Source organism: Nerophis ophidion, linkage group LG03, assembly GCF_033978795.1.
Source record: "Nerophis ophidion isolate RoL-2023_Sa linkage group LG03, RoL_Noph_v1.0, whole genome shotgun sequence".
NCBI lineage: Eukaryota > Metazoa > Chordata > Actinopteri > Syngnathiformes > Syngnathidae > Nerophis > Nerophis ophidion.
In genome coordinates, this window is record NC_084613.1 from 22,984,259 (window position 1) to 23,011,279 (window position 27,021).

A 27,021-nucleotide genomic window follows, 5' to 3' on the forward strand; every position below is an offset into this window, starting at 1 on the left:
CTTCAAAGTCCGCATTTTCCAACAGTTTTTTTTTCACCAATCAACCTTCAAAATGTTCCTCGTAGTTGTGGCAACAAACACTCCCTTTTTATTCCCCCGCAAAAATTCCCCATTTTCCCAAAATTCCAGGAATTCCGAACAAATTTAAATTCAAACTGATACTAAGTCAAAACGTATTTTTGAAAAATTGTCCTGAATTCTCAAAATTTTGCGCAATTTCTTACCCAAATCCACACACTCTAATCAACAAAAATATCGAACGTAAAACATTTTTTCCCTTTCCCCATATTCCCAATTTTCCCTGATTTTTCAGGAATTTTCTCCCCATTGACAATGAATGGGAAAAGTACAATCAACTGCATATCCTACATTTTCTCATCCACTTTGGCCATGCAGGATACCATTTTTTTGTCTTCAGATATATCACATATCACCAGGAATTCTAGGTTTGATGGTAAATGTTTTCCCATCGAAAAGGAATTGGCTATTTTCCAAACTTGCACAATTCCCACATTTCTCAGCCCATTCGAACGGTTCCACCATCCACACACCCCCAAAAACCTTGGACAACCAAAATACTATTTTCCAAGGTCACACAAATTCCAGGAATTCACGGTTTTCCAAAGCCCTATTTTCACCTATTCCTGGAAAGTTTTCACAGTCCACATTTTCCAGCGTTTTTGACCATTCCACCTTCAAAACATTCCTTGCTCCTAATTTTTCTTCTGTACAAATTCCCAGTTTTTCCAAAATTCCATCCATCCATCCATCCATCATCTTCCGCTTATCCGAGGTCGGGTCGCGGGGGCAACAGCCTAAGCAGGGAAACCCAGACTTCCCTCTCTCCAGCCACTTCGTCTAGCTCTTCCCGGGGGATCCCGAGGCGTTCCCAGGCCAGCCGGGAGACATAGTCTTCCCAACGTGTCCTGGGTCTTCCCCGTGGCCTCCTACCGGTTGGACGTGCCCTAAACACCTCCCTAGGGAGGCGTTCGGGTGGCATCCTGACCAGATGCCCGAACCACCTCATCTGGCTCCTCTCGATGTGGAGGAGCAGCGGCTTTACTTTGAGTCCCTCCCGGATGGCAGAGCTTCTCACCCTATCTCTAAGGGAGAGCCCCGCCACACGGCGGAGGAAACTCATTTCGGCCGCTTGTACCCGTGATCTTGTCCTTTCGGTCATGACCCAAAGCTCATGACCATAGGTGAGGATGGGAACGTAGATCGACAGGTAAATTGAGAGCTTTGCCTTCCGGCTCAGCTCCTTCTTCACCACAACGGATCGGTACAACGTCCGCATTACTGAAGACGCCGCACCGATCCGCCTGTCGATCTCACGATCCACCCTTCCCTCACTCGTGAACAAGACTCCTAGGTACTTGAACTCCTCCACATGGGGCAGGGTCTCCTCCCCAACCCGGAGATGGCACTCCACCCTTTTCCGGGCGAGAACCATGGACTCGGACTTGGAGGTGCTGATCCTCATTCCGGTCGCTTCACACTCGGCTGCGAACCGATCCAACGAGAGCTGAAGATCCCGGTCAGATGAAGCCATCAGGACCACATCATCTGCAAAAAGCAGAGACCTAATCCTGCGGTTACCAAACCGGAACCCCTCAACGCCTTGACTGCGCCTAGAAATTCTGTCCATAAAAGTTATGAACAGAATCGGTGACAAAGGACAGCCTTGGCGGAGTCCAACCCTCACTGGAAATGTGTTCGACTTACTGCCGGCAATGCGAACCAAGCTCTGGCACTGATCGTACAGGGAACGGACCGCCACAATAAGACAGTCTGATACCCCATACTCTCTGAGCACTCCCCACAGGACTTCCCGAGGGACACGGTCGAATGCCTTCTCCAAGTCCACAAAGCACATGTAGACTGGTTGGGCAAACTCCCATGCACCCTCAAGAACCCTGCCGAGAGTATAGAGCTGGTCCACAGTTCCACGACCAGGACGAAAACCACACTGTTCCTCCTGAATCCGCGGTTCGACTATCCGACGTAGCCTCCTCTCCAGTACACCTGAATAAACCTTACCGGGAAGGCTCCAGGTATTGGAGGTATTTGGAATTCCAGGTATTCCAAAATATCAATTCAAATGTTAAACTTATCTCGTCAAAATGTTTCAACCGTTTTGAAAAGTAGTCCTGGATTTTCAAAATGTTGCGCCATTTGTTACCCAAATCCACACACTCTACTCAACCCATATATCGAACGTAAAACATGTTTTTTCTTTCCCATCCATCCATCCATTTTCTATCGCTTGTCCCTTTTGGAGTCGCGGGGTTGGAAGGTGGGGTACACCCTGGACAAGTTGCTACCTCATCGCTCTAAATATGATTGCATATTACTTAAACATACAACATTTCCAAGCACAAGCATATTAGAAAGTATCCAGTAACAAAATTGTCTGCATCATTCAACTAACTGAATGAATTATTGCGACCACTGGGTGTTGCGAAAAGAAAAGAAAAGAAAATAAAAAAATACCAATCTACTTCAACTTAAAGACAGCATAAATCCATTCTAGACGGTTATTGATAATAAGTTTATGTTTTCATTACCATTGTTATCGGTTTGACTATTTTCACTTGATCAAACCTTTTCTAAGATTCCACACTACAAAATAATAAAAGTACTACCGATTCCTGCTGATATTGTGTAGGATCAATATCAGTATCGGCCAACACTCAAGGTTCCAAATAACAATATAGCATTGTTAGTAAAAAAAGTTGAATAGTGACATCCCTAGTAAATCTATATATTCATAATGCAATCAGTAGTTGTATGTTACACAAACAGTCGCGATCAAAAGTTTGCGTACACTTGTTCTTAGGATTAAAGGCCTCAACGTTTCATCTCCAAACATATTGCTGGGTATTGTGGCCAAACTGCTTAATTTTTCTTTCATCTGACCACATAACCGTTCATCCAGAAGGTTTTATGTTTGTCCATGTGATGTCAGTTTGGAGGAGAAAAGGTGAGGCCTTTAAACTCGGGAACACCATGCCTACCATCAAGGATGGTGATGATACTATTATGCTCTGGGCCTGTTTTGATGCCAATGGAACTGGTGGGACAATGAAAAAGGAGGAATACCTCCAAATTCTTCAGGACAAAATAAAATTATCAGCCCGGAGGTTGGATCTTGGACGCAGTTGGGTGTTCCAACAGGACAATGACCCCAAACACACGTCAAAAGTGATAAAGGAATGGCTAAATCAGGCTACAATTAAGGTTTTAGAATGGCCTTCCCGAAGTTCTGACTTAAACATGTGGACAATGCTGAAGAAACAAGTCCATGTCAGAAAACCAACAAATTCAGCTGAACTGCACCAATTTTGTCAAGACGAGTGGTCAATAATCATACTTGCAAACCTTGAGACCTACGATTTCGGGAGGTGGGGGTGGGGAGTGGGGGCATGGTTGGTGGCGTGGTTAAGAGGGGAGGAGTATATTTACAGCTGTTGTGTGCGCAGTTGTCGCACTACACTCTATTAAAAGCCGTTGATGGTTTTGTCACATATGCATGATTGATTGATTGATTGAAACTTATATTAGTAGATTCACAGTAGAGTACATATTCCGTAAAATTGACCACTAAATGGTAACACCCAAGTAAGTTATTCAACTTGTTTAAGTCGGGTCCAGGTTAATCAATTCATGGTACACATATACTGTTAACTATCAGCATAATACAGTCATCACACAAGTTAATCATCATATTATATACATTGAATTATTTACATTATTTACAATCCGGGGGGTGGGATGAGGAGCTTTGGTTGATATCAGTACTTCAGTCATCAACAATTGCATCAACAGAGAAATGGACATTGAAACCGTGTAGGTCTTACTTAGTAGGATATGTACAGCGAGCAGAGAACATAGTGAGTTCAGATAGCATAAGAACAAGTATATACATTAGAAGTACATTCGATTATTTACATTAGGTTATTTACAATCCGGGGAGATGGGATGTGAATGGAGGAGGGTATTAGTAAAGGGTTGAAGTTGCCTGGAGGTGTTGCCTGGAAGTGTTTTGGTGCATGTACAGTAGATGGCAGTATTGTCCTGTTTAAGAGTGTCACAAAATTTGCTGTTTACGGCAGACAAACTGCTTTACATTAGATGAAAATGTGGCTGCTGTTGTTGTGTGTTGTTACCAGGCCGGGAGGACGTTAATGAAACTGCCTAACAATAAACCCACATAAGAAACCAATAACTCGCCCTAGATAATTCTACAGTTATAATGTCACTGGGCAGACACGCTATTTATATTGTGGGAAAGCGGACATGAAAACAGGCTGTCCTCACTCAGGTCCGCATGAAGATGGAGGGGGCGTGGCCTCCAGCTCCGGCTGAATTTCGGGAGATTTTCGGGAGAAAATTGGTCCCAGGAGGTTTTCGGGAGAGGCGCTGAATTCCGGGAGTTGGCAAGTATGTCAATAATTCAAGCAGAAGGTTGTGGATGGCTACCAAAAGTGCCTTATTGCAGTGAAACTTGCCAAGGTACATGTAACCACATATTAACATTGCTGTATGTATACTTTTGACCCAGCAGATTTGCTCAAATTTTCAGTAGACCCATAATAAATTCATAAAAGAACCAAACTTACTTACCGTAGTTCCTTGAATTGCCGCAGGGCCGATAGTATGCGCCTGCCTTGAATTACTGCCGGGTCAAACTCGCTTCCCAAAATAATTAGCGCATGTTTAGTATTACCGCCTGGTCAAACTCATGACGTCACGAGTGACAATTCCCCTGTCATCAATTTCAAAATGGAGGAGGCTGATTACAATACCGGTAGTTTGAAATCGCTTAAAGGGAAGAATATTAAGTGCTATTCAGTAGGATTTAAAGGGGAACATTAGCACAATTTCAAAAGGGTTAAAAACAATGAAAATCAGTTCCCAGTGGCTTGTTTTATTTTTCAAAATTTTTTCAAAAATTTTACATCTCCCGGAATATCCCTAAAAAAAGCTTTAAAGTTCTTGATTTTCGCTATTTGCTATGCGACTGTCCATTTCCCTGTGACGTCATACAGGGCTGCCAATACAAACCACATGGCGGTTACCACAGCAAGATATAGCGACATTAGCTCGGATTCAGACTCGGATTTCACCGGCTTAAGCGATTCAATAGATTACGCATGTATTGAAACGGATGGTCGGAGTATGGAGGCGGATAGCGAAAATGAAATTGAAGAAACTGACGCTATTGAGCGAATAGCTATTGACGCTATTTGGCCATAGCATGGGTGTACCTGATGAAGTGGCCCATAGCATGGCTGCTTTATTAGCATCGCCGGTAAAATGTGCGGACCAAACGATCAGAACTTTCGCATCTTGTGACACTGGAGCAACTTAAATCAGTCGATTGGTAAGTGTTTGTTTCGCATTAAATGCTGGTATCTAGTTTCAAATGTACATACAGCTAGTGTAAATAGCATGTTAGCATTGATTACCGTAGCATGTTAGCATCAATTAGCTGGCAGTCATGCTGCGACCAAATATGTCTAATTAGTACATAAGTGAACAACATCAACAAAACTAACCTTTGTGATTTCGTTGACTTAATTGTTGCAAATGCATCTGCAGGTTATCCATACATCTCTGTGCTATGTCTGTGTTAGCATCGCCGGTAAAATGTGCAGACACTCCGGCACATTCAATGGGGGTCTGGCGGCAGATTTTTTGCCAGTGGTGCAACTTGAATCCCTCCCTGTTAGTGTTGTTATACCCTCCGATAACACACCGACGAGGCATGATGTCTCCAAGGTTCCAAAAAATAGTCGAAAAAACGGAAAGTAACAGAGCTGAGACCCGGTGTTTGTAATGTGAAAATGAAAATGGCGGGTGTATAACCTCGGTGACGTCACGTTCTGACGTCATCGCTACAAGACCGATAAACAGAAAGGCGTTTAATTTGCCAAAACTCACCCATTTAGAGTTCGGAAATCGGTTAAAAAAAGATATGGTCTTTTTTCTGCAACATCAAGGTATATATTGACGCTTGCATAGGTTTGGTGATAATGTTCCCCTTTAAGGTCCAAGCTTACATCACACTCAAATGTTTACTGCATACCTTTGGTAAGTGCTGGAGTGAGAAGAGGTTTTACAATAAATTAGCGCATGCCTTTGGTAAGCGCATGAGTGAGAAGAGGTTTTAAATCAATTAGCGCCCCGGCGGCAATTCACGGAAATACGGTAATCTTTTTTTGTCACCAACAAGTATGTGCTCCAATCACTCTATCACAAAAAAATAAGAGTTGTAAAAATGACTGGAAACTCTCACACTGTATATAAATTATTTGCAGTCTTGACAAAAAATGTGAAGTAGAATTATACTATAGTACTACTATACAATGGTACTATCCATCCATCTATTTTTTACCGCTTATTCCATTTGGAGTTGCGGGGGACGCTGGTGCCTATCTCAGCTACAATCGGGCGGAAGGCGCGTACACTCTGGACAATATGTGATTTTTATACTTAAAATGCCAAATGCTGCAAGACGTGAAAAAACGAAGGCATTGCGCCAAAGGAGTGCCATCTTTAGAGAAATCAACACAAAATGATGTAACATACCAAACATAAACAAGGAGAGTGACCCAACATTACATCATTAGACATAAAAACGTGAACAACTCTGGAAGTCAAAGTGTGTTCTATATGATACAATAATTCAGACAGAATAAGAGACGCACGATGAGCGGATGCTAACGAGTCCTGCTGACCGCGGCCAGGGACATGTTGTTGATGTGCAACGAGAGCGATGATTGATGAGAGAAGTGAGGAAACAAAAGGCGAAGCTGCAGCGTTTCATTCGATAGTGCCCGACATCTGATTAGCAGACGCTAATGATACGCTACGCCGTCTCTCCAGTTCATATCGCCCACGCACGTCATACTCATCAAACAAAGCCAAACTTAATTATAGGAAAATCCACTTTAATCAAACAAGAGTGCTGCCATGTGTGTCTTGTGCCAGCTTGCATGTTGCTTATAAATCAATCTGGGAGGGAGTTCCTCAGGGTTTTGGACTCAGCCCACTTAACAATTAGATGTAACTGATACTAATTAAACAGCTTTCTCCCCGAGCCTAATAAGAAGGTTGGTCGACACACCATGCACTTTTTCAAAAAGCTGAATATGCCTGTTTGGATGACGGACATATTGTACACAACGTTGGGCTTAGTGAAGCGCAAGCACACGGTTAAAAAAAACAAAACATTTATCGACCTTTTTTCTATAACTTTATCTTCAGAGTGAGATCAGAAATTATGTTTTTTTAAGGTTTGAACATTTTATGTGAATACAGAATGAAACTGAAGTCAAAATAATTTCTAAATTAGGTAGATTTTACTTATATATTTAAATGAATTAAAACAGATTAAAACAAGCGACACATGTATAAATAAAAAAATATAGATAAAAAAGTACACATGTATGGATATTAAATAATAAAAACATCAATAAATAACAAAAAAGCTAATTAATAAACAATACCATTGACGTTATTATCATAGTATTGGTATTATCATTAATTGTATTTACTACAAACCCCGTTTCCATATGAGTTGGGAAAATGTGTTAGATGTAAATATAATCGGAATACAATGATTTGCAAATCATTTTCAACCCATATTCAGTTGAATTTGCTACAAAGACAACATATTTGATGTTCAAACTGATAAACATTTTTTTTTGCAAATAATATTTAACTTTAGAATTTGACACCAGCAACACGTGACAAAGAAGTTGGGAAAGGTGGCAATAAATACTGTTAAAGTTGAGAAATTCTCATCAAACACTTATTTGGAACATCCCACAGGTAAACAGGCTAATTGGGAACAGGTGGGTGCCATGATTGGGTATAAAAGCAGCTTCCATGAAATGCTCAGTAATTCACAAACAAGGATGGGGTGAGGGTCACCAATTTGTAAGCAAATTGTCGAACAGTTTTAGAACAACATTTCTCAACGAGTTATTGCGAGGAATTTAGGGATTTTACCATCTACGGTCCGTAAAATCATCAAAAGGTTCAGAGAAGCTGGAGAAATCACTGAACGTATGCGATGATATTACGGACTGTTGATCCCTCAGGCGGTACTGCATCAAAAACAGACATCAGTGTGTAAAGGATATAACCACATGGGTTTAGAAACACTTCATAAAACCACTGTCAGTAACTACAGTTGGTTGCTACATCTGTAAGTGCAAGTTAAAACTCTACTATGCAAAGCAAAACCCATTTATCAACAACAGCAAGGAACGCCGCTGGCTTCGCTGGGCCCGAGCTCATCTAAGATGGACTGATGCAAAGTGTAAAGGTGTTCTGTGGTCTGACGAGTCCACATTTCAAATTATATTTAGAAACTGTGGACGTGGTGTCCTCAGGAACAAAGAGGAAAATAACCATTCGGATTGTTATAGGCGCCAAGTTCAAAAGCCAACATCTGTGATGGTATGGGGGTGTATTAATGCCCAAGGCATGGGTAACTTATACATCAGTGAAGACACCATTAATGCTGAATGGTCCATACAGGTTTTGGAGCAACATATGTTGTCATCCAAGCAACGTTATTATGGATGCCCCTGCTTATTTCAGCAAGACAATGCCAAGGCACGTGTTATAACAGCATGGTTTCGTAGTAAAAGAGTGCGGGTACTTTCCTGGCCCGCCTGCAGTCCAGACCTGTCTCCCATCGAAAATGTGTGGCGCATTATGAAGCGTAAAATACGACAGCGGAGACCCCGGACTGTTGATCGACTAAAGCTCTGGGCTCCTTAAAAAAGGGGTAGAAAGGCGCTATACAAGTACAAGCCATTTACCATAAAGCTCTACATAAAACAAGAATGGGAAAGAATTCCACTTTCAAAGCTTCAACAATTAGTTTCCTCAGTTCCCAAACGTTTATTGAGTGTTGTTAAAAGAAAAGGTGACGTAACACAGTGGTGAACATGCCCTTTCCCAACTACTTTGGCACGTGTTGCAGCTATCACGCCAAATTTCTTCCCCCCTACAAAAACATTCCCCCCGGAAGACATTTGGCGTGACAGACCCTCTAATGCCTGAAGGACCCCAATGAGGGTGGAAGGACCTTAAAGCAGCCCACACAGCTGCCTGTTTTAAAAGCATCATAATTGGCTGATTGTCATTGGTGAAAAATAACGGTAAGGAAAAAATATTAGCATTCCAGCATGCTAACCTTTCAAGCTATTTCTGCTTCGCTAATTTTGCAGCTGTAACCCTTAAGAGTCATATAACTTGCTTAAAGCAGCCCACACAGCTGCCTGTTTTAAAAGCATTATAATTGGCTGATTGTCATTGGGGAAAAATAACGGTAAGGAAAAAATATTAGCATTCCATTATGCTAACCTTTTAAGCTAATTTTGTATCCGTAACCCTTAAGAGTCATATAACGTGGTATTATCACGCCCTCATTGGGGTCCTTCAGGCATTAAAGGGGCTGTCACACCAAATGTCTTCCGGGGGGAACGTTTTTGTAGGGGGGAAGAAATTTGGCGTGACACAGCCATGAAATTCTAAGTTAATTATTAATTGCAAAAAAAAAAATAAAGTTTATGAAATTGGACATCAAATATCTATTCTTTGTAGTGCATTCAACTGAATATGGGTTGAAAAGGATTTGCTAATCATTGTATTCCGTTTATATTTACCACAATTTCCCAAGTCATATAGAAACGGGGTTTGTATTTTTTATTTCCGCCATTATGATTAATTTATTTTATATGTTTTGGAATAAAATGATCAGCAAATGTGTTATATTGTACATCAATCACATACATGTTCATCATAAATATATGTTTACTATAGTATTCGATATATTATATTGGTAGCAAATGATGTTTTAAATCAGATGAACCACACTTCCAAACTCTGACAGCCCTGGTAGATTGAATATATGTGACATTGTGATAGAACAATAAAAGTGACAAATGGCTTTGGCCCTTGAGCTTAACTTATTTCAATCACTTGTAAATTCCAGACGACAACGCACCGAGCCAGAGGCCCTCCAGGAGGCGCTGACGCGCGCACACGCTCGTACGCCATTAAGTGAGTACCCGCGTGACAAACGTGCCAAGTTCATTTCATGCATCATGGTCAATCATCAAGCCACGTGCGGTAATGACCATTATTTGCCTTAACGACCCACACAATAACTGCCTTGGAAAGTCGGGAGGATAAAACGAGTGGCGAGCTGCTCATTTTGGCAGAGAGTCGGCGTTGCCGTGGGTGGGCGACGGGCGGCGGGGGAGTGGGGGTGTCCGTTCAGTGAGTCACTCTTGGACGGCGGCGGGCTCTACGGCTGCGGCCAAGTGGGATAGAAAATGACTGAGTGATGGTCGCACTTGGCTGGTGAGTGTAAGCCGCTGTGAGCTGCAGAGAGGAGGACTAACGAGACCATTGAGATATCACAGCTAGCTTTAGCATGGTGGCTAGCCCCGATGCATGCTGGGACATGCGTGTTACCACATGTACGTGACACATTTTAGAGGGAAAAAAAAACATTAAAATCATACCATAATCAAGACTTGCCTGATATTGGAGCTTTGCTGTATATTTAATAGCAATATAACAAATGTGTGTCAATTTGAATTATTACAAGTTATTTAATCGTATACTATGTGTATATTATTTTTTACGCTTATTATTTTTTATTTTTTTTTATATATGGACGTTTTAATGTTTTCATGGGGAAAACCGCGTCAGACTTGCACTGTATGTCGAAACCTGCCTCAATGAAAATATATTTACAAATTTTTTTTTTGTAAGTGAGTCAATTTGAATTATTACAAGTTATTTAATCTTATAATTTGTGTATATTATTTTTTATTTTAATGCTTGTTATTTTTTATTTTGTCATTGTATTCTATTTTGTTTTATTTTTATATATCGTCTTTTGAATGTTTTCATGGGGAAAACTGCGTCAGAGTTGCACTCTATGTTGAAACTTACCTTAATGAAAATATCTTTACAATATTTTTTTATAACTGAGTCAATTTTAATTATTACAAGTTATTTAATCGTACACTATGTGTATATTATTTTTTTTACGCTTATTAGTTTTCATTCTGTCATTGTATTCTATTTTTTTTTATTTTTGTATATGGACTTTTTTAATGTTTTCATGGGGAAAACTGCGTCAAAACTTAGCTCAATAAAATATCTTTATAAGCATTTTTTTTTAACTGAGTCAATGTTAATTATTACAAGTTATTTAATCGTATACTATGTGCGTATTATTTTTTACGCTTATTATTTTTTATTCTGTCATTGCATTCTATTTTGTTTTATTTTTATATATGGATGTTTTTAATGTTTTCATGGGGAAAACTGCGTCGAATCTTGCCTCAATGAAAATATCTTTACAAAAAACATTTTTAACTGAGTCAATTTTAATTTTTACAAGTTATATAATCGTATACTATGTGTATATTATTTTTTACGCTTATTATTTTTTATTTCGTCATTGCATTCTATTTTGTTTTATTTTTATGTATGGACGTTTTAATGTTTTCATGGGGAAAACCGCGTCAGACTTGCACTGCATGTCAAAACTTGCCCTAATGAAAATATATTTACAAACATTTTTTTGTAACTGAGTCAATTTTAATTATTACAAGTTATTTAATCGTATTCTATGATTGTATTATTTTTTACGCTTATTATTTTAATTTTGTCATTGAATTCTATTTTGTTTTATTTTTATATATGGACGTTTTAATGTTTTCATGGGGAAAACTGCGTCAGAGTTGCACTGTATGTTGAAACTTGCCTTAATGAAAATATCTTTACAATCATTTTTTTCGTAAGTGAGTCAATTTGAATTATTACAAGTTATTTAATCTTATACTATGTGTATATTAGTTTTATTTTTACGCTTATTATTTTTTATTTTGTCATTGTATTCTATTTTGTTTTATTTTAATATATGGACTTTTTTAATGTTTTCATGGGGAAAACCGCATCAGAGTTGCACTGTATGTCGAAACTTGCCTTAATAAAAATATCTTTACAAACTTTTTTGGAACTGAGTCAATTTTAATTATTACAAGTTATTTATTCTTACCCTATGTGTATATAATTTTTTTTACGCTTATTATTTTTTATTTTGTCATTGTATTCTATTTCGTTTTATTTATATATATGGACTTTTTAATGTTTTCATGGGGAAAACCGCATCAGAGTTGCACTTATGTCAAAACTTGCCTTAATGAAAATATATTTCTCTTGTGTCCTGTCTCTCTCTCCACATCGCTCTCTTGTGTCCTGTGTGTCTCTCAACATCTCTCTCTAGTGTCCTGTCTGTTTCTTCACAACTCTCACTTGTATCCTTTCTGTCTCTCCACATCTCTCTCTCGTGTCCTGTCTGTCTCTCCACATCTCTCTCTCCACATCTCTCTCTTGTGTCCTGTCTGTCTCTCCAATTCTCTCCCTTGTGTCCTTTCTGTCTCTCCACATCTCTCTCTCATGTCCTGTCCGTCTCTCCACATCTCTCTCTAGTGTCCTGTCCGTCTCTCCAATTCTCTCACTTCTGTCCTTTCTGTCTCTACAATTCTCTCACTTGTGTCCTTTCTGTCTCTCCACATCTCTCTCTCGTGTCCTGTCTGTCTCTCCACATCTCTCTCCACATCGCTCTCTTGTGTCATGTCTCTCTCTCCACTCTCTCTCGTGTCCTGTGTGTCTCTCCACATCTCTCTCTAGTGTCCTGTCTATCACTCCACATCTATCTCTAGTGTCCTGTCTGTCTCTCCACATCTCTCTTGTGTGTCCTTTCTGTCTCTCCACCTCTCTCTCTAATGTCCTGTTTGTCTCTCCACATCTTTCTCTTGTGTCTTGTCTCTCTCTCCACATCTCGCTCTAGTGTCCTGTCTGTTTGTCCACATCTCTCTCTTGTGTCCTGTCTCTCTCTCCACTCAATCTGTTGTGTCCTGTCTCTCTCTCCACATCCTTCTCTTGTGTCCTGTCTCTCTCTCCACTCTCTCTCGTGTCCTGTCCGTCTCTCCACATCTCTCTCTTGTGTCCTGTCCATTCCACTCTCTCTCTCTTGTGTCCGGTCTGTCTCTCCACATCTCTCTCTTGTGTCCGGTCTGTCTCTCCACATCTCTCTCTTGTGTCCTGTTTGTCCCTCCACATCTCTCTCTTGTACCCTGTCTCTCTCCACTTTCTCTCTTGTGTCCTGTCTCTCTCCACATTTCTCTGTTGTGTCCTGTCCCTCTCTCCATTCCCTCTCTTTTGTCATGTATGTTTCTCCAAATCTCTCTCTCTCTCTCTCGCTCTGTGTCTCTGCCCCTCCCTCACCGATGCTGCTGCGTGCGCTCTCCACCACAAATTGTTTTGTTTTGTACCCGTTCTTAACCCCGGACCTACATTGACAATATACGCAACTCTAACTCAAAATGCCGGACATTTGAGGCATTTAAGAAACCCCGCCCGGACAGCCCCGCAAAAGAAGACATGTCCAACAAAAGAAGAAGAAGCCGAAGCCGGTTTGACTAACGTCAAAGGTGCATGTGCGTGAGATCACAGTAGTAAACGATTTCTGACAAGCTCGCTCTCAAAATGGCAGGGCAAAAAAAGCACAGCAAAACAAAAATATGAAGACAAACACAGGACATTTTTAACAGTGTGAGAGAGTTGATTTTTTTTTTTAACAAAATGGCAAGCCTGTGTGCCTTATATGTCATGCGTCATTAGCGCATTTCAAAGCTTCAAATCTTCAGCGTCACAAGGAATGCAAGGAGTTCCACTAAGCAACATGCATAGTAGCAGAAAAAAATACTTTATTTTTGTTTGTGGACTTGGTTGAAGTGAAAGTTTGTGTGTGTGAGACAATGCACACAATGCTGATTGTTGAAAATAACTGGCCTGAGGTTTTTGTACTGTAGGGGTCATGTTGGTGTGTGACATTTACAATAAATCTGGCTGAGCTGAGGTCTGTGTGTGTGTGCGTGTGTGTGTGTGTGTGTGTGTGTGTGTGTGTGTGTGTGTGTGTGCGTGTGTGCGTGTGCGTGCGTGTGTGTGTGTGTGTGTGTGTGTGCGTGCGTGTGTGTGTGTATGTGTGTGTGCGTGCGTGTGTGTGTGTGTGTGTGTGTGTGTGTTATTACTTTTTTATGTAAAACTATTACTTTTTAATGCAAAATGGTGACATTTGTCATGTACATATCTGACTTCTATTACAATATTGCCAATTGTTATTGTTGTTCTTGTAAAAGTGACATTTTTTGAGTAAAAGGATAACATTCCTCAAGTAAAATTCCAATTATTATTATAATATTACCAACAATTTCAAGTTTTCTTATACAATTGTGACTTTTGTCAAGCACAATTACGACTCTTCTCATAAAATTCACAAAAGTTCAAGTTTTTCTTGTAAAATTGCTACTGTTATTGAGTACTATTCGAGCATTTATCATAATATTGCACAAATGTTCAGTTTTTCTTGTGAAATTTTGACTTGTGTTGAGTAAATTCCCGACTTTTATTATAATACCGCCAAAATTCAATTTTTTTTCTTGTGAAATTGTGACATTTTTCACAATAAGCTTTCTTACATTGGCATAGTGTGGATATATTATCCATCCATCCATTTTCTACCGCTTATTCCCTTTCGGGGTCACGGGGGGCGCTGGCGCCTATCCCAGCTACAATCGGGCGGAAGGCAGGGTACACCCTGGACAAGTCGCCACCATTATTAATGTTTAAAATACACATCTTTATATATCTAGAAAAGGTGGTCCTAAAGTGGTAGGCATTTATCGGAGGTCTCAAGAAGGTGACGAATACAAGAATGCGCGTGTAGGTGTGTGTGTGTGTGTGTGTGTGTGTGTGTGTGTGTGTTATTACTTTTTTTATGTAAAACTATTACTCTTTAATGCATAATGGTGACATTTGTCATGTACATATCTGACTTTTATCACAATATTGCCAATTGTTTTTGTTGTTCTTGTAAAAGAGTGACATTTTTTGAGTAAACATTTGTCAAGTAAAATTCCAATTATTATTATAATATTACCAACAATTTCAAGTTTTCTTATACAATTGTGACTTTTGTCAAGCACAATTACGACTCTTCTCATAACATTCACAAAAGTTTAGTTTATTCTTGTAAAATTGTGACTGTTATTGAGTACAATCATAATATTGCACAAATGTTCAGTTTTTTTTGTGAAATTTTGACTTGCGTTGAGTAAAATCCGACTTTTATTATAGTACTGCCAAAATTCAATTTTTTTCCTTGTGAAATTGTGACATTGTTCACAATAAGCTTTCTTACATTGGCATAGTATGGGTATATTATTGTTTTAAATACACATCTTTATATATCTAGAAAGGGTGGTCCTGAAGAGGTAGGCATTTATCGGAGGTCTCAAGAAGGTGACGGATACAGAAGTGTGTGTGTTTGTGTGTGCGTGCGTGCGTGCGTGTGTGTGTGTGTGTGTGTGTGTGTGTGTGTGTGTGTGTGTGTGCGTGTGTGTGTGTGTGTGTGTGTGTGTGTGTGTGAGGAAGGGATGGGGTGATGTTTAGGTGTGCCCATGTACAGGATGCGGCTCTTTGCAGTTACACAGTAAAAAAAAAGTGTCTCTTAGTCTCTGACTGGTTGGCCACCCCTATTCTAATGGATTTATCAGAATTTTTGACAAGCTGGGTTATGTTTGCTGTGGTCTGGAACAACATGGCACACAAACAATTATCAGGAATGCAGCCAATATTACATACAGATTTTGTGCCATGAGGCAAGCCAATATAAATTAAATACACAGAGGACAGAAGTAAAGGAAATTAAATTAGCTCAAATATAGCTACAAATGGGCTGAAAAGCTTCAAAAAGTGGTCTCCTCAAAGGTCATTTATGTTACGTGCTTACGTTGGATTGGCTAAACCGAGTCATGTGACAGTGCCTGCTGGAGGAAGTCTCTCGAACGAGCCCAAAGTGCGTGTTTGCAAGTAGTAAGCAATAACATGTAAATAAAGACAATGTCAGGGAAATAAATCTTCAATGTAACGAAGTAAAGGTAAAATAGTAAATGTAGGTTGTTCTTGAACACAAGTGGCTCAAAAGCCAAATTAGGTATTTCCTACCAACCTGACCCATAAAGTTTCATGGAAAAGAAAGTTTGTGTGCGACCGCTCGCTAACAAAGATGAATCATAACCCCCTGGTGGAGGTAATAACGCTGCGATAACGCCTCAATTGGATCACCAAGAGAAAAATTCCTCTGAACGGTTCCCAAACTGCAGCCTGAGTCGAAAGAATCTGTCTTGATGCTCCAATTAAGGCTTTAATCTTAACGGCAAATGAGGACACGGCATGAACTAAGCAAACGTCTACAAAACTCCTTTCGTCCTGAAGTGCTGCACACAAAAGGCGCAACATTTTTCAAAATAATCACCACCACTGGTGCATGTTGTATCAACTCCTAACCCCATTGTTTTAACCGTCTTGTTGTATCAATTCTAACGCCATTGTGTTAACCACCATGTTGTATCGACTAACGCCATTTTGTTAACCACCATGTTGTATCGACTAACGCCATTTTGTTAACCACCATGTTGCACCAACTCTAAAGCCATTTTGTTAACCATCATGTTGCATCAACTCTAACACCATTTTGTTAACCATCATGTTGCATCAACTCTAACACTATTGTGTCAACCATCATGTTGTATCAACTCTAACGCCATTTTGTTAACCAACTTGCTGCATCAACTCTAACGCCATTTTGTTAACCATCATGTTGCATCAACTCTAACGCCATTTTGTTAACCAACTTGCTGCATCAACTCTAACGCCATTTTGTTAACCATCATGTTGCATCAACTCTAACGCCATTTTGTTAACCAACTTGCTGCATCAACTCTAACGCCATTTTGTTAACCATCATGTTGCATCAACTCTAACGCCATTTTGTTAACCATCATGTTGTATCAACTCTAACACTATTGTGTCAACCATCATGTTGTATCAACTCTAACGCCATTGTGTCAACCGTCATGTTGTATCAACACTAACACCATTGTGTTAACCGTCTTGATGTATCAATTCTAACGCCATTGTGTTAACTGCCATGTTGTATCGACTAACGCCATTTTGGTAACCATCATGTTGCACCAACTCTAAAGCCATTTTGTTAACCATCATGTTGCATCAACTCTAACACTATTGTGTCAACCATCATGTTGTATCAACTCTAACGCCATTTTGTTAACCAACTTGCTGCATCAACTCTAACGCCATTTTGTTAACCATCATGTTGCATCAACTCTAACGCCATTTTGTTAACCAACTTGCTGCATCAACTCTAACGCCATTTTGTTAACCAACTTGCTGCATCAACTCTAACGCCATTTTGTTAACCATCATGTTGCATTAACTCTAACACTATTGTGTCAACCATCATGTTGTATCAACTCTAACGCCATTGTGTCAACCGTCATGTTGTATCAACACTAACACCATTGTGTTAACCGTCTTGATGTATCAATTCTAACGCCATTGTGTTAACTGCCATGTTGTATCGACTAACGCCATTTTGGTAACCATCATGTTGCACCAACTCTAAAGCCATTTTGTTAACCATCATGTTGCAGCAACTCTAACGCCATTTTGTTAACCATCATGTTGCATCAACTCTAACGCCATTTTGTTAACCATCATGTTGCATAAACTCTAACACTATTGTGTCAACCATCATGTTGTATCAACTCTAACGCCATTGTGTCAGCCGTCATGTTGCATCAACACTAACACCATTGTGTTAACCGTCTTGATGTATCAATTCTAACGCCATTGTGTTAACTACCATGTTGTATCGACTCTAACGCCATTTTGTTAACCATCATGTCGAATCCACTCTAACGTCATTGTGTTAACCGTCATGTTGCATCAACTCCAACGCCGTTGTGTTAACCGTCATGTTGTATCAACTCTAACATCACTGTTTTAACCGTCATGTTGCTTCAACTCTAACATTGTGTTTACCGTCTAGTTGTATCAACTCTAACGCCATTGTGTTAACCGTCAAGTTGTATCAACTCTAACAGCATTGTGTTAACCGTCCTGTTGTATCAACTCTAACGCCATTGTGTTAACCGTCATGTTGCATCAACTCTAACGCCATTGTGTTAACCGTCATGTTGCTTCAACTCTAACGTCACTGTTTTAACCGTCATGTTGCTTCAACTCTAACATTGTGTTTACCGTCTAGTTGTATCAACTCTAACGCCATTGTGTTAACCGTCAAGTTGTATCAACTCTAACAGCATTGTGTTAACCGTCCTGTTGTATCAACTCTAACGCCATTTTGTTAACCATCATGTTGCATAAACTCTAACACTATTGTGTCAACCATCATGTTGTATCAACTCTAACGCCATTGTGTCAGCCGTCATGTTGCATCAACACTAACACCATTGTGTTAACCGTCTTGATGTATCAATTCTAATGCCATTGTGTTAACTACCATGTTGTATCGACTCTAACGCCATTTTGTTAACCATCATGTCGAATCCACTCTAACGTCATTGTGTTAACCGTCATGTTGCATCAACTCCAACGCCGTTGTGTTAACCGTCATGTTGCTTCAACTCTAACATTGTGTTTACCGTCTAGTTGTATCAACTCTAACGCCTTTGTGTTAACCGTCAAGTTGTATCAACTCTAACAGCATTGTGTTAACCGTCCTGTTGTATCAACTCTAACGCCATTGTGTTAACCGTCATGTTGCATCAACTCTAACGCCATTGTGTTAACCGTCATGTTGCTTCAACTCTAACGTCACTGTTTTAACCGTCATGTTGCTTCAACTCTAACATTGTGTTAACCGTCATGTTGTATCAACTCTAACGTCACTGTTTTAACCGTCATGTTGCTTCAACTCTAACATTGTGTTAACTGTCTAGTTGTATCAACTCTAACGCCATTGTGTTAACCGTCAAGTTGTATCAACTCTAACAGCATTGTGTTAACCGTCCTGTTGTATCAACTCTAACGCCATTGTGTTAACCGTCATGTTGCATCAACTCTAACGCCATTGTGTTAACCGTCATGTTGCTTCAACTCTAACATTGTGTTAACCGCCCAGTTGTATCAACTCTAACGCCATCGGGTTAACCTTCATGTTGTGTCAATTATAACGCCATTGTGTTAACCGTCATGTTGCATCAACTCTAACGCCATTGTGTTAACCGTCATGTTGCTTCAACTCTAACATTGTGTTAACCGCCTAGTTGTATCAACTCTAACGCCATCGGGTTAACCTTCATGTTGTGTCAATTATAACGCCATTGTGTTAACCGTCATGTTGCATCAACTCTAACGCCATTGTGTTAACCGTCATGTTGCTTCAACTCTAACATTGTGTTAACCGCCCAGTTGTATCAACTCTAACGCCATCGGGTTAACCTTCATGTTGTGTCAATTATAACGCCATTGTGTTAACCGTCATGTTGCATCAACTCTAACGCCATTGTGTTAACCGTCATGTTGCTTTAACTCTAACATTGTGTTAACCGCCTAGTTGTATCAACTCTAACGCCATTGGGTTAACCTTCATGTTGTGTCAATTATAACGCCATTATGTTAACCATCATGTTGCATCAACTCTAACGCCATTGTGTTAACCGTCAAGTTGTATCAACTCTAACAGCATTGTGTTAACCGTCCTGTTGTATCAACTCTAACGCCATTGTGTTAACCGTCATGTTGCATCAACTCTAACGCCATTGTGTTAACCGTCATGTTGCTTCAACTCTAACATTGTGTTAACCGCCCAGTTGTATCAACTCTAACGCCATCGGGTTAACCTTCATGTTGTGTCAATTATAACGCCATTGTGTTAACCGTCATGTTGCATCAACTCTAACGCCATTGTGTTAACCGTCATGTTGCTTCAACTCTAACATTGTGTTAACCGCATAGTTGTATCAACTCTAATGCCATCGGGTTAACCTTCATGTTGTGTCAATTATAACGCCATTATGTTAACCATCATGTTGCATCAACTCTAACGCCATTGTGTTAACCATCATGTTGCATCAACTCTAACGCCATTGTGTTAACCATCATGTTGCATCAACTCTAACGCAATTGTGTTAACCATCATGTTGCATCAACTATAGCCCCGTTGTATTAACCCTAGATGTGACGTAGATGACCGTAATAACTCAACCAAAAGCGCAAGATTTCTACCATTGAATTAGTTTCTATAGTTCAAGACTTACGGTAATTTAAAAAACAGCACTGCACATCACAATGGCGGCTACAGTTTTGATGTTAAAGGTCTAAAAAGAAAACGTATGAAGAACGTTCGCATGTGGCCCGCGGGCCGTATTTTGCCCAAGTCTGATGTAGATGATCATTTATGCTGTACAGACCTACTTTAGAAAAAAGAAGGGTAGAATTTTACTGAACAAAACCATTTTTCTTAAAGCAATATACAAATTGATCAAAGATGTTTATCTATTTTATGGATGAATGTATTGTATTTTTCGGACAATAAGTCGCAGTTTTTTTCGTAGTTTGGCCAGGGATGCGACTTATTCTCAGGAGCGACTTAGGTGTGAAATTGTTAACATGTTACCGTGAAATATCAAATATTATTATTTAGCTCATTCGCGTAAGAGACTAGACGTATACGATTTCATGGGATTTATCTATTGGGAATGACAGATTGTTTGGTAAACGTATAGCATGTTCTATATGTTATCGTTATTTGAATGACTCTTACCATAATATGTTACGTTAACATACCAGGCACCTTCTCGGTTGGTTATTTATGCGTCATATAACGTACACTTACTCAGCCTGTTGTTCACTACTCTTTATTTATTTTAAATTGCCTTTGAAATGTCTATTCTTGGTGTCGGGTTTTATCAAATAAATTTCCCCCAAAAATGCGACTTATACTCCAGTGCGACTTATACTCCGAAAAATACGGTAGTTAATCATAGAACTGGCACCCTATGTTATGAAAAAAGTATTGGCTTTGAATGGAGAATCGATTCTGAATCGAATCGAATCATGCAGCATCCAAAGATTCACAGCCCTACCAACATACTTGCCAACCCTCCTGGAATTTTCCGGGAAGCTCCCAAAATTCGGCGCCTCTCCCGAAAAACTTTCAGGACAAATTTTCTCCCGAAAATCTCCTGAAATTCAGGCGGAGCTGGAGGCCATGCCCCCCTATCTCCATTAGAACCTGGGTGACGTGTCTGAGAGCGTGTTTGCTCAATAACGTTATAACTGTAGAATGATCGAGGGCGAGTTCTTGGTTTCTTATGTGGGTTTATTGTTAGGCAGTTTCATTAACGTCCTCCCAGCGCAGTAACAACACACAACAACAGCAGTCACGTTTACGTCTAACTCTCTACCGTAAGGCAGTTCGTCTGCCATAAACAGCATGTGACACTCTTAAACAGGACAATACTGCCATCTACTGTACATGCACCACAACACCTCCAGGCAACTTCAACCCTTTAATCCTCCTCCATTCACATTCCATCTCCCTGGATTGTAAATAACCTAACGTAAATAATCGAATGTATTTCTAATGTATTTACTGGATCTTATGCTATGTGAACTCACCAGAGGTGGGTAGTAACGCGCTACATTTACTCCGTTACATCTACTTGAGTAACTTTTGGGATGAATTGTACTTCTAAGAGTAGTTTTTATGCAACATACTTTTACTTTTACTTGAGTATATTTATAGAGAAGAAACGCTACATTTACTCCGCTCCATTTATCTACATTCAGATCGTTACTGGCTACTTTGTTTTTTATCGATCTGTTAATGTTTGTTTTGGTTTGTCAGACACACATTCAAAGTAGGATACGCATGTCTGCGTTTCACCAATCACATGCAGTCACTGGTGACGTTGGACCAATCAAACAGAGCCAGGCGGTCACATGACCGTCTCACGTTCAACCCGACTTAAGTTGAAAAACGTATTGGGGTGTTACCATTTAGTGGTCAATTGTACGGAATATGTACTGTACTGTGCAATCTACTAATAAAAGTTTCAATCAATCAATCAAAAGTGTAAAGGAAAAAAGACACTTTTTATTTCAACCGTACATCCCGTCAAAAGCGTAAAGACTGATCGCGGCGTAGCTCGGTTGGTAAAGTGGCCGTGCCAGCAACTTGAGGGTTGCAGGTTCAATTCCCGCTTGTGCCATCCTAGTCACTGCCATTAAGTCCTTGGCTAAGACACTTTACCCATCTGCTCCCAGTGCCACCCACACTGGTTTAAATGTAACTTAGATATTGGGTGTCACTATGTAAAGTGCTTTGAGTCACTTGATAAAAGCGCTATATAAATATAATTCACTTCACTTCGCACAGTTCCTGTCTTCACAATAAAAGTGGCGCTCCATTGCGCCTGCGCTAACAAAATAAGAGTCTCCGAAAGCCAGCGCAAACAAGCTAGCAAGCTACGGAGTTTGCCGCCAATGTTTTTATTGTAAAGTGTATAAAAACGAATATGGAAGCTGGACAAATAAGATGCCAAAAACCAACGACTTTCATGTGGTATTAGACAGAAAGGAGGAACTTTTTTTCTCCTCCATTTGAAAACGTGGACATTATCAGCACTATACTGTCTGATTCCAATCAATGCACGTCATCAGAATCAGGTAATACACCAGCTTATATTCTTGTCTTCATGAAAGATAGGAATCGATGTGTTAAACATGCATGTATATTCATTAAAACACCTTTAACATGTCAACAAAAACAGCAAAATAAATAAATACAAATGATATACTGTATATATAAATGTATGTATATATATATATATATATATATATATATATATATATATATATGTATATATATATATATGTATATATTTATATATATATATATGTATATATATATATATATATTAAAAAATATATATATATATATATATATATGTATATATATATATATATATATATATATATATATATATATATATATATATATATATATATATGATTATATATATGCATGTATATGTATATATGAGGTAGATCACCTCGACTTGGTCATTAATTAAGTAATTGATTAACGTTGAAAAACTTATTGGGGTGTTACCATTTAGTGGTCAATTGTATGGAATATGTACTGTACTGTGCAATCTACTAATACAAGTTTCAATCAATGAATGTCTACTGAGCCTATGGTGCTATTAAGTTATTGTGGGTCAATGTGCCTTAATTTTTTTATTTTAATGTACTATTATTTAATATATATTAATGTTTTAGTTGCTTAAGAGATATTCCTGGCTCTGAATTTGCTCATTGCTATTTTTATGTGTTTGTGCATTATTTGTTGCCATAATGAGGTTACTCATCAGTTACTCAGTACTTGAGTAGTTTATTCACAACATACTTTTTACTTTTACTCAAGTAAATATTTGGTTGACTACTCCTTACTTTTACTTGAGTAATAAATCTCTAAAGTAATAGTACTCTTATTTGAGTAAAATTTCTGGCTACTCTACCCACCTCCGGAACTCACTATGTTCTCTGCTGACTGTACATATCCTACTAAGTCACACCTACACTGTTTCCATGTCCATTTCTCTGTTGATGCAATTGTTGATGACTGAAGTACTGATATCAAGCAAAGCTCCTCATCCCACCTCATTCAATGTATATCCTATGATGATTAACTTGTGTGGTGACTGTATTATGCTGATAGTATATATTTGTACCATGAATTCATTAACATAGACCCCGACTTAAACAAGTTGAAAAACTTATTGGGGTGTTACCATTTAGTGGTCAATTGTACGGAATATGTACTGTACTGTGCAATCTACTAATACAAGTTTCAATCAATCAATCATGCATTTGTGACAATAACATCTACTTTAGAAAGTGCAGTGCACAACTGCGCACACAACAACTGTAAATATACTACTCCCCTCTTAACCACGCCCCCCCCCACACCTCCTGACATCGGAGGTCTTAAGGTTGGCAAGTATGCCTACCAAATACCCACTGGAACTCTATGTTTTTCAGCCCAAATTGGGTACACACCTTTTGGAAACTGACAAGCAAGATTGCTCCATCGACTGCGATTCACGCCACGTGAATGATGTTTTGACAAATAAAGGAATGACGGATGCTCCAAAGGGTCCATTTCACGGTGATTTGATTTCTCTCTGACTATTTTTCCCCATCTTGTGGCACTGATATTGTGTGTTTTTTTTTGTTGTTGTTATTTTTCCAGCAGCAGCCAAATGGGAAATATGATATAGGGCGGTATAGCTCGACTGGTAGAGTGGCCTAGCCAGCAACTTGAGGGTTCCAGGTTCGATCCCCACTACTCCCAACCTAGTCACTGCCGATGTGTCCTTGGGCAAGACACTTTACCCACCTGCTCCCAGTGCCACACACACTGGTTGAAAAATGTAACTTAGATATTGGGTTTCACTATGTAAAGCACTTTGAGTCACTAGAGAAAAGCGCTATATAAATATAATTCACATAAATATTGATGTCAGCCAGAGTGCATCCATGTGTCGGATAGAAGCCGAGAAATATCACGTTTCTGCTTTTGTAAACCGACTCCCCGGCCCTAAAAGCACTTTCTCGTACACGTTAGCCCACTCCCACTCACCCCCCCACACACACACAAACCCCCACCTTTACCCCACACGTCCCCCTCCTGGTGCTCCCGTCAAATCCTTTTTTTACCTCCCGATGCTAATCTATTTTCTTCCTTTTTTCATTAAAACCTTTTTTTTTCCCTTCTAGAATCCTGACACCCTCCCTCCATCCCTGCTCCTCCATCCCCGTCCATTCCGCAGAGGGACGAGGAGATGAACGCTGAATTGATAACAAGATAGGAGATCTCGAAGATGCTCATCCGGCGTGCGGCGCGGACGGGAATAGCATCACGGGGGGGAGAAGTAAAAAAAAGGGGAGGGCGGCGATTGCACTAGAGGGAGTGTGATCGTTAAAATCAGCTGAGAATACGTCACTACTGAAACGTCCCTGCAGGAGACATCAGGAGCAAAAAATAATAATAAAATAAATAATATTTTTCCATCAGCGACCATGCAAAGTGGCCGCCCTTGCGTCCCACGCGTCTGTACTCAGTAGGGGGCACAGCATCCGTAGAAGTGCACTTAGAAGTGGGCTTTGACAAGTGGCGTGCTTACCTTCAGCGACGACTTCAGTAAGGAGCGTCCAGGAAGGGTTCCATGCCGAGGACGAGGACCATGGTGCTTAAATCCAAGGGGCTAGGGAGGGGAGGAGAGAGCTTCCATTAGGGGTGGATGCAGAAGGATGGAGAAGATGTAGGCATGGATCCCGAGTCGGGGAGCACATCGGCGTTGGTCACGTCCCGGACGACTGACGAGCCACATGTGCGCGCGCGGCACATGCGCTTTGCACTGCAACGGACGCCACACACACACACACACGAGAGGGAGGGTGGGGGTGTGAATGTGCGGATGGTGGAAGAGGGAGGCGTTGCAGTGTGTGATGAGGGATTGGGAGATGGTCTGAGCTGCACACTCAACACACCTCAGTTGTCTTTTTTTTTTAAAGCAGTGGTAGTTTATTGAAGACATGTTTAACCCTTCTGTAACGTTCATATTTTTGGGCGTTTGTAGGTCTGATGGACCCGTTGCATTTTGTGGCTTTTTGAATGCCTCACAATCAAACACTTTTATGTTAGAATACAATGTTTCTCAAAGTGCAATTGCAAGAAATTTAGGGATTTCCACATCTACGGTCCATAATATCGTCAAAAGGTTCAGAGAATCTGGAGAAATCACTTCACGTAAGCAGCATGGTCGGAAACCAACATTTAATGACCGTGACCTTCGATCCCTCAGACGGCAGTGTATCAAAAACCGACATCAGTCTCTAAAGGATATCACCACATGGGCTCAGGAACATTTCAGAAAACTACTGTCACTAAATACAGTTTGTCGCTACATCTAAAAGTGCAAGTTAAAGCTCTACTATGCAAGGCGAAAGCCATTTATCAACAACATCCAGAAACGCCGCCGGCTTCTCTGGGCCCGAGATCATCTAAGATGGACTGATGCAAAGTGGAAAAGTGTTCTGTGGTCTGACGAGTCCACATTTCAAATTGTTTTTGGAAATATTCGACATCGTGTCATCCGGACCAAAGGGGAAGCGAACAATCCAGACTGTTATCTACGCAAAGTTCAAAAGCCAGCATCTGTGATGGTATGCGGGTGCATAAGTGCCCAAGGCATGGGTAACTTACACATCTGTCAAGGCACCATTAATGCTGAAAGGTACATACAGGTTTTGGAACAACATATGCTGCCATCTATGCGCCGTCTTTTTCATGGACGCCCCTGCTTATTTCAGCAAGACAATGCCAAGCCTCATTCAGCACGTGTTTCAAATTGAGTGGTTTCGTAAAAAAAGAGTGCAGGTACTTTCCTGGCCCGCCAGCAGTCCAGACCTGTCTCCCATCGAAAATGTGTGGCACACTATGAAGCGTGAAATACGACAGCGGAGACCCCGGACTGCTGAACGACTGAAGCTCTACATAAAACCAGATTGGGAAAGAATTCCACTTTCAAAGCTTCAACAATTAGTTGCTTTAGTTCCCAAACGTTTATTGGGTGTTGTTAAAAGAAAAGGTGATGTAACACAGTGGTGAACATGCCCTTTCCCAACTACCTTGGCATGTGTTGCAACCATGAAATTCTAAGTTAACGATTATTTGCAAAAAATATTAAATAAAGTTTATGCGTTTGAACATCAAATATGTTGTCTTTGTAGCATATTCAACTGAATATGGGTTGAAAATGATTTGGAAATCATTGTATTCTGTTTATATTTACATCTAACACAATTTCCTAACTCATATGGAAACGGGGTTTGTAGCAGGTAAATCTACTCCTAAAATGTTGGTTATTGTACTTTTATTACATATTGCTTGAATGTTTAAAATGTGAATTCGAATAAGAAGTAAATACATTGGCCGTTGATTATTGTTTAAAA

General features: G+C 39.9%; 1 protein-coding gene across 1 annotated transcript in view; it reads right to left on the minus strand.

Moving 5' to 3' along the window:
- The window catches only part of lingo1a (leucine rich repeat and Ig domain containing 1a), a 282,863-nt gene extending 257,458 nt beyond the window's left edge, over positions 1-25,405 (minus strand). The window contains exon 1 of the mRNA XM_061894597.1: positions 25,191-25,405. The gene's annotated coding sequence lies outside the window, so the exon portion shown is untranslated. The remainder of the gene's footprint in view (positions 1-25,190) is intronic.
- Positions 25,406-27,021: the final 1,616 nt, after the last annotated feature.